Source organism: Rhyacophila brunnea, unplaced genomic scaffold, assembly GCF_057557595.1.
Source record: "Rhyacophila brunnea isolate RB1 unplaced genomic scaffold, BYU_Rbru_1.0 scaffold_13, whole genome shotgun sequence".
Classification (NCBI taxonomy): Eukaryota; Metazoa; Arthropoda; class Insecta; order Trichoptera; family Rhyacophilidae; genus Rhyacophila; species Rhyacophila brunnea.
In genome coordinates this window covers 8,638,276-8,651,869 of record NW_028232785.1, presented here as the reverse complement: position 1 = coordinate 8,651,869, position 13,594 = coordinate 8,638,276, and positions in this window count along the sequence as shown.

Sequence of the window (13,594 nt, the reverse complement as noted above, 5' to 3'; positions counted from 1 at the left end):
CCTAACCCGACCGAAAAGTACATACCCTAATCGAAAAAATTCAAAAGACATCAAATCTAACCTAGTGAAATAGAATGCGACATGATCAGATGAGACCGTGCCAAACAATTAAACTAACGAAGATAATCATGTTTTCGTTTCGGAAATGTATAAAAAAGGTTGTAATTCACCTCCAGTTCTGTGCGCACGCACTATTACTGCGATACCAAACGAATGAACGTAGAGAGAAGGTGGCGTGTCCGAAAACGGGCGTTTGTATCTGAGCGAGCACAACGAGCAGACATAGTCGACGATAACGTGGTTAACTCAAACCTAAAACGACCAAATCGAACATAACCTAATCAAATGAAACCTATAATAACAGAATCAAACCTAACCTGACCAAAAAGTACATAACCTAATCGAAAAAATTCAAAAGACATCAAATCTAACCTAGTGAAATGGAATGCGACATGATCAGATGAGACCGTGCCAAACAAATAAATTAACGAAGATAATCATGTTTTCGTTTCGGAAATGTATAAAAAAGGTTGTAATTCACCTCCAGTTCTGTGCGCACGCACTATTACTGCGATACCAAACGAATGAACGTAGAGAGAAGGTGGCGTGTCCGAAAACGGGCGTTTGTATCTGAGCGAGCACAACGAGCAGACATAGTCGACGATAACGTGGTTAACTCAAACCTAAAATGACCAAATCTAACATTAGCTAATCAAATAAAACCTATACTAACAGAATCAAACCTAACTTGACCAAAAAGTACATAACCTAATCAAAAAATTCAAAAGAAATCAAATCTAACCTTGTGAAATGGAACGCGACCCGATCAGATGAGACCGTGCCAAACATTTAAACTAACAAAGATAATTATGTTTTCGTTTCGGAAATGTATGAAAAAGGTTGTAGTCCACCTCCAGCCTGTGCGCACGCACTATTACTGCGAAACCAAACTAATGAACGTAGAGAGAAGGTGGCGTGTCCGAAAACGGGCGTTTGTATCTAAGCGAGCATAACGAGCAGACAAAGTCGATGATAACGTGGTTAACTCAAACCTAAATCGACCTGATCGAACATAACCTAATCAAATGAAACCGATACTAACAGAATCAAACCTAACCCGACCGAAAAGTACATAACCTAATCGAAAAAATTCAAAAGAAATCAAATCTAACCTAGTGAAATGGAACGCGACCCGATCAGATGAGACCGTGCCAAACAAATAAACTAACGAAGATAATCATGTTTTCGTTTCGGAAATGTATTCAAAAGGTTGTATTCCACCTCTAGCTCTGTGCGCATGCACAATTACTGCGATACCAAACGAATGAACGTCGAGAGAAGGTGGCGTGTCTGAAAACGGGCGTTTGTATCTGAGCGAGCACAACGAGCATACAAAGTCGACGATAACGTGGTTAACTCAAACCTAAAATAAATAAATCGAACATAACCTAATTAAATGAAACCTATACTAACAGAATCAAACCTAACCTGACCAAAAAGTACATAACCTAATCGAAAAAATACAAAAGACATCAAATCTAACCTAGTGAAATGGAATGCGACATGATAAGATGAGACCGTGCCAAACAATTTAACTAACGAAGATAATCATGTTTTCGTTTAGGAAATGTATGAAAAGGTTGTAATTCACCTCCAGCTCTGTGCGCACGCACTATTACTGCGATACCAAACGAATGAACGTAGAGAGAAGGTGGCGTGTCCGAAAACGGGCGTTTGTATCTGAGCGAGCACAACGAGCAGACATAGTCGACGATAACGTGGTTAAGGGGGGACATGCTCGTCGAAGGTCAAAATTGAGTTTTTATTGTATTTTCAAACCATGATCCTGGACACTCCTTAAACGTTGTAGATAATCTATTTATATAATTTTGAAGCCTTATTATCCTTTATAGTTATTTTAAACATTTGATGACTGCATAAAGTATTTTTGTTACATAAAATAGAATTCTTTTAAACCTCTCGCTCTAATGTTTTAGAATATAGTCATATTTCGGTACATAACTGTGCAGTGGTGTTAAAATTTTTTACATTTATTAGTTTTTAAACGCATTTATAAAACCATTAGCATAATTTATTACGAGATAATTTTTGTAAAATATTCACGATAAAAAATTATATTGATAATCTCTGTGATCCCAAATTTGACAAGAATTAGGCATTTTATTATTCAAAAAATCGGCAAGATTAACACATTTGAAGATGATTCTAAAGATACTTATTATAAGCTATGTTCTTGACCATTCAAGTGTGATAAACATCTTATGAATAATGATTGCTTTATAATAATTATTGACCTAAGAATAAGGTAGTGTTTTTTTGAAATACGCTATTTCTTTTGTCATTTCCCAGTAGTTAAGCTACAACATACGGCCGTAGCCATAAATTGACAAACTGTAATTAAAGTAGGGAGTAAAATGATATTGACGCGCGTGTTTGAACATGTACCGTTTAAAAAAAAATAAAAAAAAATTCGGTTAGGTACATGTTCAAACACGCGCGTTAATATCATTTCACTCCCTACTTTAATTATAGTTTGTCAATTTATGGCTACGGCCGTATGTTGTAGCTTAACCACTGGGGAATGATAAAAGAAATGGCGTATTTCAAAAAAACACTACCTTATTCTTAGGTCAATAATTATTATAAAGCAATCATTATTCATAAAATGTTTATCACACTTGAATGGTCAAGGACATAGCTCATAATAAATACCTTTAGAATCATCTTCAAATGTGTTAATCTTGCCGATTTTTTGAATAATAAAATGCCTAATTCTTGTCAAATTTGGGATCACAGTGATTATCAATATAATTTTTTATCGTGAATATTTTACAAAAATTATCTCGCAATAAATTATGCTAATGGTTTTATAAATGCGTTTAAAAATTAATAAATGTAAAAAATCTTAACACCACTGCACAGTTATGTACCGAAATATGACTATATTCTAAAACATTAGAGCGAGAGGTTTAAAAGAATACTATTTTATGTAACAAAAATACTTTATGCAGTCATCAAATGTTTAAAATAACTATAAAGGATAATAAGGCTTCAAAATTATATAAATAGATTATCTACAACGTTTAAGGAGTGTCCAGGATCATGGTTTGAAAATACAATAAAAACTCAATTTTGACCTTCGACGAGCATGTCCCCCCTTAACTCAAACCTAAAATGACCAAAAAACATTACCTAATCAAATGAAACCTATACTAACAGAATCAAACCTAACCTGACCGAAAAGTACATAACCTAATCGAAAAAATTCAAAAGAAATCAAATCTAACCTAGTGAAATGGAACGCGACCCGATCAGATGAGACCGTGCCAAACATATAAACTAACAAAGATAATCATGTTTTCGTTTCGGAAATGTATAGAAAAGGTTGTATTTCACCTCCAACCATGTGCGCACGTACTATTACTGCGATATCAAATGAATGAACGTAGAGAGAAGGTGGCGTGTCCAAAAACGGGCGTTTGTATCTGAGCGAGCACAACGAGCAGACAAAGTCGACGATAACGTGGTTAACTCAAACCTAAATCGACCACATCGAACATAACCTAATCAAATGAAACCTTTACTAAGAGAATCAAACCAAACCCGACCAAAAACTACGTAACCTAATCGAAAAAATTCAAAAGAAATCAAATCTAACCTAGTGAAATGGAACGCGACCCGATCAGATGAGACCGTACCAAACAATTAAACTAACAAAGATAATCATGTTTTCGTTTCGGAAATGTATTAAAAAGGTTGTATTTCACCTCCAGCCTTGTGCGCACGTACTATTTTTGCGATACCAAACGAATGAACGTAGAGAGAAGGTGGCGTGTCCGAAAACGGGCGTTTGTATATGAGCGAGCACAACGAGCAGACATAGTCGACGATAACGTGGTTAACTCAAACCTAAAATCACCAAATCGAACATAACCTAATCAAATGAAACCTATACTAACCGAATCAAACCTAACCCGACCAAAAAATACATAACCTATTCGAAAAAATTCAAAAGAAATCAAATCTAACCTAGTGAAATGGAACGCGACCCGATCAGATGAGACCGTGCCAAACAATTAAACTAACGAAGATAATCATGTTTTTGTTTCAGAAATGTTAAAAAAAGGTTATATTCCACCTTCAGCCTTGTGTAAACGCACTATAACTGTGATAACAAACGAATGAACGTAGAGAGAAGGTGGCGTGTCCGAAAACGGGCGTTTGTATCTGAGCGAGCACATCGAGCAGACAAAGTCGACGATAACGTGGTTAACTCAAACCTAAAATGACCAAATTGAACATAACCTAATCAAATGAAACCTATACTAACAGAACCAAACCTAACCAGACCAAAAAGTACATAACCTAATCGAAAAAAATCAAAAGAAATCAAATCTAACCTTGTGAAATGGAACGCGACCCGATTAGATGAGACCGTGCCAAACAATTAAACTAACGAAGATAATCTTGTTTTCGTTTCAGAAATGTATGAAAAAGGTTGTATTCCACCTCCAGCTCTGTGAGCATGCACTATTACTGCGATACCAAACGATTGAACGTAGAGAGAAGGTGGCGTGTCCGAAAACGGGCGTTTGTATCTGAGCGATTACATACAACGAGCAGACAAAGTCGACGATAACGTGGTTAACTCAAACCTAAAATGACCAAATCGAACATTACCTAATCAAATAAAACCTATACTATCAGAATCAAACCTAATCGACCAAAAAGTACATAACCTAATCGAAAAAATTCAAAAGAAATCAAATCTAACCTAGTGAAATGGAACGCGATCCGATCAGATAAGACCGTGCCAAACAATTAAACTAATGAAGGTAATCATGTTTTTGTTTCGGAAATGTATAAAAAAGGTTGTATTCCACCTTCAGCCTTGTGCGCACGCACTATTACTGCGATACCAAACGAATGAACGTAGAGAGAAGGTGGCGTGTCCGAAAACGGGCGTTTGTATCTGAGCAAGCACAGCGAGCAGACAAAGTCGACGATAGCGTGGTTTACTCAAACCTAAAATGACCAAATCGAACATAACCTAATCAAATGAAACCTTTTCAAACAGAATCAAACCTAACCAGACCAAAAAGTACATAACCTAATCGAAATAATTTAAAAGAAATCAAATCTAACCTAGTGAAATGGAACGCGACCCGATTAGATGAGACCGTGCCAAACAATTAAACTAACGAAGATATAATCATGTTTTCGTAACGGAAATGTATAAAAAAGGTTGTATTTCACCTCCAGCTACGTGCGCACGCACTATTACTGTGATACCAAACGAATGAACGTAGAGAGAAGGTGGCGTGTCCGAAAACGGGCGTTTGTATCTGAGCGAGCACAACGAGCAGACAAAGTTGACGATAACGTGGTTAACTCAAACCTAAAATGACCAAATCGAACATAATCTAATTAAATGAAACCTATACTAACAGAATCAAACCTAACCCGACCGAAAAGTACATAACCAAATCGAAAAAATTCAAAAGAAATCAAATCTAACCTAGTGAAATGGAACGCGACCCGATCAGATGAGATCGTGCCAAACAATTAAACTAACGAAGATAATCATGTTTTCGTTTTGAAAATGTATAAAAAAGGTTGTATTCCACCTTCAGTTCTGTGCGCATGCACTATCCTGCGATACCAAACGTATGAACGTAGAGAGAAGGTGGCGTGTCCGAAAACGGGCGTTTGTATCTGAGCGAGCACAACGAGCAGACAAAGTTGACTATAACGTGGTTAACTCAAACCTAAAATGACCAAATCGAACATAATCTAATCAAATGAAAACTATACTAACAGAATCAAACCTAACCCGACCGAAAAGTACATAACCAAATCGAAAAAATTCAAAAGAAATCAAATCTAACCTAGTGAAATGGAACGCGACCCGATCAGATGAGATCGTGCCAAACAAATAAACTAACGAAGATAATCATGTTTTCGTTTTGAAAATGTATAAAAAAGGTTGTATTCCACCTTCAGTTCTGTGCGCATGCACTATCCTGCGATACCAAACGAATGAACGTAGAGAGAAGGTGGCGTGTCCGAAAACGGGCGTTTGTATCTGAGCGAGCACAACGAGCAGACAAAGTTGACGATAACGTGGTTAACTCAAACCTAAAATGACCAAATCGAACATAATCTAATTAAATGAAACCTATACTAACAGAATCAAACCTAACCCGACCGAAAAGTACATAACCAAATCGAAAAAATTCAAAAGAAATCAAATCTAACCTAGTGAAATGGAACGCGACCCGATCAGATGAGATCGTGCCAAACAATTAAACTAACGAAGATAATCATGTTTTCGTTTTGAAAATGTATAAAAAAGGTTGTATTTCACCTTCAGTTCTGTGCGCATGCACTATCCTGCGATACCAAACGAATGAACGTAGAGAGAAGGTGGCGTGTCCGAAAACGGGCGTTTGTATCTGAGCGAGCACAACGAGCAGACAAAGTTGACGATAACGTGGTTAACTCAAACCTAAAATGAATTAATCGAACATAATCTAATCAAATGAAACCTATACTAACAGAATCAAACCTAACCCGACCGAAAAGTACATAACCAAATCGAAAAAATTCAAAAGAAATCAAATCTAACCTAGTGAAATGGAACGCGACCCAATCAGATAAGAACGTGCCAAACAATTAAACTTACAAAGATAATCATGTGTTCGTTTCTAAAATGTATAAAAGAGGTTGTATTTCACCTTCAGCTTTGTGTGCATGCACTATTACTGCGATACCAAACGAATGAACGTAGAGAGAAGGTGGCGTGTCCGAAAACGGGCGTTTGTATCTGAGCGAGCACAACGAGCAGACAAAGTTGACGATAACGTAGTTAACTCAAACCTAAAATGACCAAATCGAACATAATCTAATTAAATGAAACCTATACTAACAGAATCAAACCTAACTCGACCGAAAAGTACATAACCAAATCGAAAAAATTCAAAAGAAATCAAATCTAACCTAGTGAAATGGAACGCGACCCGATCAGATGAGATCGTGCCAAACAATTAAACTAACGAAGATAATCATGTTTTTGTTTTGGAAATGTATAAAAAAGGTTGTATTCCACTTCCAGTTCTGTGCGCATGCACTATCCTGCGATACCAAACGAATGAACGTAGAGAGAAGGTGGCGTGTCCGAAAACGGGCGTTTGTATCTGAGCGACCACAACGAGCAGACAAAATCGACGATAATAAGGTTAACTCAAACCTAAATTGACTAAATCGAACATAACCTAATTAAATGAAACCTATACTAACAGAATCTAACCTAACATGACCAAAAAGTACATAACCTAATCGAAAAAATTCAAAAGAAATCAAATCTAACCTAGTGAAATGGAACGCGACCCGATCAGATGAGACCGTGCCAAACAATTAAACTAACGAAGATAATCATGTTTTCGTTTCGAAAATTAATGAAAAAGGTTGTATTCTACCTTCAGCCCTGTGCGCACGCACTATTACTGCGATACCAAACGAATGAACGTAGAGAGAAGGTGGCGTGTCCGAAAACGGGCGTTTGTATCTGAGCGAGCACAACGAGCAGATAAAGTCGACGATAACGTGGTTAACTCAAACCTAAAATGACCAAATCGAACATAACCTAATCAAATGAAACCTATACTAACAGAATCAAACCTAACCCGACCAAAAAGTACATAACCTAATCGAAAAATTTCAAAAGAAATCAAATCTAACCTAGTGAAATGGAACGCGACCCGATCAGATGAGACCGTGCCAAACAATTCGTGGTTCGGGGGTGAAGTCAGGTATGTCACAAATTGTCATTTTGAGATATAGCAAAACCAAATTTCAAAAAATTCCCCACATTCCCCTAATTATAGTTATGTTTTTTATGGATAACAAATCAAAGTACATGTAATTGGCTTTCAATTATATGTCCTAGAAGTATTCTAACTATTTTGTTTCATTAAAACTTAATTGGTTTAAAAAAAAAGGGAATTGACTTAACTGGATTTGTACAAAAAATGATTGACTTACCTTACTACGCATAAAGTAATATTGTTATTTTTTCATGTAATTCCGACTAATATTAGTAATAAAACACACGTTTTATACATAAATATTATTGGTTTTTTGAACAAAATATTATTTAAATTTAAAAGTTGCATTTTTATAACTTTTTTTTTACTTTAATGTTATTTAAGTACTGAAAAGGCACACAAACCTGAATATTATAAAGGTTCATCGTTATCATTAAACTTCAGTATGGATTTCTTCAATGGTATCAGGTTAAATATCACTGACTATCTCAGATGTCTCAAGTGACTCATAAAATTCTCTATAATACGGTGAAATGTATGGAAGTAAGTCTATGAAATCTTTCGTCTTGTCTCGTCTTATATATGAAATTTGTTAAAATGCAGTCGTCTCGTAGAGAGTTCTTTTAAATTTCACTATTCCCGGTTTGTGTTTGTTGAATTGAAGTCACTTAACATCTCTCCAAACAAACTTATTCCCATCTGTGTCTATTTTTTTGAGTGGCAATGGTCCTTTTAATCGATTCGAGTAGTTAAAAAAATCTGCACGAGTCATTTCAGTGACTTTAAAAGGATTTTTCTTTGCAACCTCACACATTGATTTGGCCCAATCATGAGGATGTTCGATCGTTCCACAAATGTCTTTTTTTTTCTTCTCAATTATGCGATGGTCACTATCGCACTCCATATGTGTGTGGCCAGGGACTAAAAAGTGTGATCAATTTTGTTTAAAGTCTCAGAATGTAGTACTGCTATCATGCACATTACAGCTAGGTACGTGGCTATTTTTGTTTTGTCCCGCACATCTATCAGAATACATGATTACATGCTTAATATTATCATGACGTATTCCCTTGGTTAGGTATTTGAACAGGCATGAAGCGATATCGTTAGCTTCTCTATTAGCAAGAGTCTCATGGCATACATAGCAATATCCCTGGTTATTATCACAATCATGCACTGTCAAATGTCGTTTGTAAAAGGCCAGGAACTTTGCTGCATGTCAAATGTTACAATTTGGCAAGAGGAATCTTGCAAGTACTCTTTATCACAACTTTTAGCTGAATATGCAAAGTCAGCTTCGTCATGATGCTCTTTCAATTCCTCACGATTTTTATTTCTTTCTTCATCGTTGGTATAATTCTTAATTCAGTTAAGTTTATCGCATTTTTGACAAGTATCCTTATTTGGCCGTTTGAATGTTAAGTTCGTGCCATGGAATATTTTTGCGTATAAACGAATATTGATGGGATTAGAGCTAATACTCTTCAAATATTGAGAATACATCACAGTTATTGTCAAATGTGGCGGTAAGTATTTTCTGAGAGTCCCTTCTAGAGTAATGACTCTCATAATGATGGAATTGAGAGTATATGTGTCTTTGCTATTTGCCTATCTTCTTCGCTATCTTTGTTTTTAGAGATATTTTTCCTCTTGCATCTTCTTGAATAAGTATAGCGGAAGTAGTCGCACGTTTTTTTCTCAAAACGTATTTAAAAAAAATGTGACTTTCACGTAATGTTTTTAGTGTACATCCTTTACAAATTGGTTTCTGTAACAGTTCAACAGTCAAATAATATTGAACTGTTACTTGGCGAAAATGTTGTTTTCCTGTTCGCTTTGTCTGATACAACTTTTTTTCGTATTTATAACTTCCATTATAGGTACATGTTGCGTAACTTTTGCCAGTATTTCGTGCAACATTTTTATCATTTCCTCAGGCTTTGTATCATCCCTTAAGTTAAATTTTTGGTGATTATTACTTCTCAATCGAGAACGATGGTAACAGGTTAAAACATCGTTGTGATGTGTAATCGTGGAAGCACTATTTGAGCATGAAGGGCGTGGTTCTTCAATGTCGGTAAATTAGACTGTAATAATTCTTGAATATTAAAATCAGGATCTTTTATGCTATCAATGAATCGTCAACATAGGTACAAGTTATTGGAGTATGTGGTTGAACCTGTTTTTTTTGTTTTTTTGTTTGGATATTGTGTACGTGTTTATAGATTTAAATAAATCAAATTCGATAAATTTGGTATATTTTTTATTATTTACAAATAATACACATACTTATTTATATAAGTCATAATTTATTATAATATGACTATTTTACTTAGGTTGTGTTGTTATTTTTTTTTCAAAATTTCTCAAAATATCTTTAAAAATACGTTAGATTCACCAAAAGCAACACTGAGTAGGTATGACGTTTGAAGGTAAGCCAACTATGAGTAGTAAGGTAAGTCACACAAAACGTTGACTTATCTGACTACTCATGTGACTTAACTGTGTACACACCCCGTAAAATAAAAAATATGTTTTGACTGAAACTGCATCTCGCAAATGGTGAGACGTACGGCTTACCTGACTACACACAACGAAAGATTATTTTTTTTTTAGTATAGTGGCATTCATATCTCATTTTTGCTGTTTTGTGACTTACCTGACTACACATCCAGACTCACGAATTACGTCAGAAAATGGCTACTATCTTTGCAATTTAAATTAAGCTAATAAAAAATATTTTCAATTCAAAACTTTATAATAATACTATGGTAGGTACCTTGATTTATATTACAAAGATGTTAGCCTGTTGTAATATATCTTATTTTAAAAAAGTGTAAAAACGAAGGTTGAATATATTATTATTCCGTTTTTAATAAATATTGATTGCAGGTAGTATGTTGGTATTTTATAGTAAAAAACAATAGTTTATTCAAAAAATATACAGAAATTTCTAGATTCATAAAATCAGTGTCCCTGCCCATCTATTTACCCCATGGGCCCCACGAGGGGGGGCCGACAGGGCTCTAGCCTGGGGGCCTGGGCTCAGGAAGGGATGACGAGTCGACAGATAAGTGAGATAAACACAGATCACAAATTTGCTCTAATGGTAAAAAAGTCGCCTATAGCGCAATTTTACTTAAATAATATTAGTAATTAAAAATATTTGGTTGTACGATACAATTTTTAACTGTTTGCCGATACTCGACAACTCCATAATCCAAATGGATGTACCTATGTAACCTATGATAAACCTCAAATTTTCTAATTAACTATTTCTTTTATTCAACGAATAATAAAATTCACAAGATTTAAGAATGTACCATTCTAATTATTGAAGATAATTAAATCATTATTGAAAAACACTTCTGAGAAAATATATTATCGAACCTGCATCTCTTGGGTTTACGCCCCGTGCGCATTGTCCACTATGCTACATGGTGACATACTTATAACGACAAACTTTAACTATTGGCCTTTAATACCTGCTCATCAGCGCTCTTCTAAATCAAACTACTATTGGCGATCGGTTTTTCTTTATTACAACAATTCTCCTTAAATTTTATGTAAAATTTAATTATTTCTTTTTCTTTAAAAGCGAGTATCAATTTATTAAATCAAAGTAGGTACCTACTACTTTAATTAGGTACCAACCGACGTCACGGACCTCTCCAAAATTTTATGATCTAACTTACTCATTCTACGCTTCTCAACCGTTTTTGAGCCATGACACACTATACCTACGAATCATATAATATTCAAGGCTCACTTTAGAATTCCGATGTGTCTACGTGAGCACCGCCATCTTTAGATTAATAAAGCCGGAGCATAACTTTTTGCACAAGCAACGAGTGGTCTGATTTTCAGCTGTCAAAATCACATCCCAGATTGCTTGACATATTGATTCGCCCTTTCTCGTTTCAAATTGAATTATAAAAAAATCTCAAATCAAATAGGTATATTAACTATCAGTGTTATTTATAAATAATATACTTACATTCCTATTATTCGTCAGCACTGTCAAAGTTAGACTAGTCCTTCACACAGAAACCGGTGGTAATTACGATTTCCAAAAATATGTAGCATTAATTTATGCATTACATATTATTTTGTAGAAGGTGTGTTAATGCTAGTGTATTATTTATCATGAAACTTATCTATTCAAATCAAGCCATTCCCCGTGTGAACACGACAGACGCCACAGTATGAGCACTCTACAGAACAATGACAGGCAATGACAGTTCATACATATACAACAATGGGAGGGGCGAAAAAGTAGGAACAGTCGTTGTGAACGTAACGGCTTTCTACTTGAGTCGGCAATGATGTGAGTCGTTCATCATAATATTCATATTATTATCTATATTATACTTCAGCATGCAAACGCTGACAGATTATAACGTTTATTTTTTTAATCTACTCAATAGGATGATTCTTTTAAAAAATAAACTTCACCACACTATTTCCCCTAAACTTCTTACATCCTATTCTTTACTGACATAATATTATTAAACAACTGTACATTATTTAAAATATAATATATTATTTAAGTTTCCAGATAATAATTTATTGGGCCGCATAAGTAAAAGATGGCAACAGTGCTGCCAACCGTACAATAATTAATTATAGTATTTGTACTATAATTTTGGTCCGCGTACTATGTATGATATAAAACACGCATATTACGCCCAAAATATTATAATTTTTAATATCGGAAAAAATATGTAAAAAAGTACTAAAATGCAGATATTTCCTTTCGATAAATTGGTGCAAAGTACTACAATTTCGCAATATAAGAAGATTTGGAAAAAAATTGCTCGAAATACGTAAAAAATCCCTTGACTTTGGTTTAAAATGAAATTTCTCGAATTCTCCGTTATTTTTTTCTGAGAAACAAAAAACAATACATTTTCAATATATGACAACGCGTACTATATTTTTCCCCAATTACTGTAATTTTGGAGGTACTATAATTCCACTTTGAAAAGATGGCAACTCTGGATGGCAATCGTGAACTATCAATTATTGTCACGCGTGTTAATTGCCAAAATGGAGGTAAAAAGCGAACCAGATGAATGTGTATCTGTAGCAGAAGTACAACATTGGTTTGACGTGCCAATTGATAATTCAAACAAACCGAAATCAAATACTTATATTAAACAAGAGAACATCGACGATAATGGTTGCACTTTTGAGGTTAGTTTTCCAAAACTCATTTATTATGAATAGGTATGTTATCATATCGCTAAAGCGTCAATTACATTGAGCTTTTTTACGAGCTGTTTATTGGCGAATTTAAAAGCGGGCGGTTCAGCTACTGCGATTTGATGATTACACACAAAACTTTCCATTCGCTGATAAGCTACAAGCCAGCGAGCAATTTTGACGGAACGTAGTTCGTTTTTTTACCGGGAGGTCGCTACGCTCTACTGCGCAGACAGTGTAAGCACTTCGGGCAAAAACTTCGATATTGTTGGTTCCGGAATTCGAAACAGGTATTCCAGAGACTTGAATGAATCACCAGTTGCTAAATAACGTAGTGTAACTTCCAGTTTTGTGACTACTGGGATTGCCATCCTCATTTTCGTATCTTGTTTTTTGAGCATTCCATCTACCATTTGCAGTAAATTATCAAAATGAGTACAGTTTAATCTCAAAATATTTCGATAAGCCACATGATCTTCGTGTTTCAACTCTTTCAGTAAATTGCTCGATGCACCATATTTCTCACGTCTTTCTATCCATGA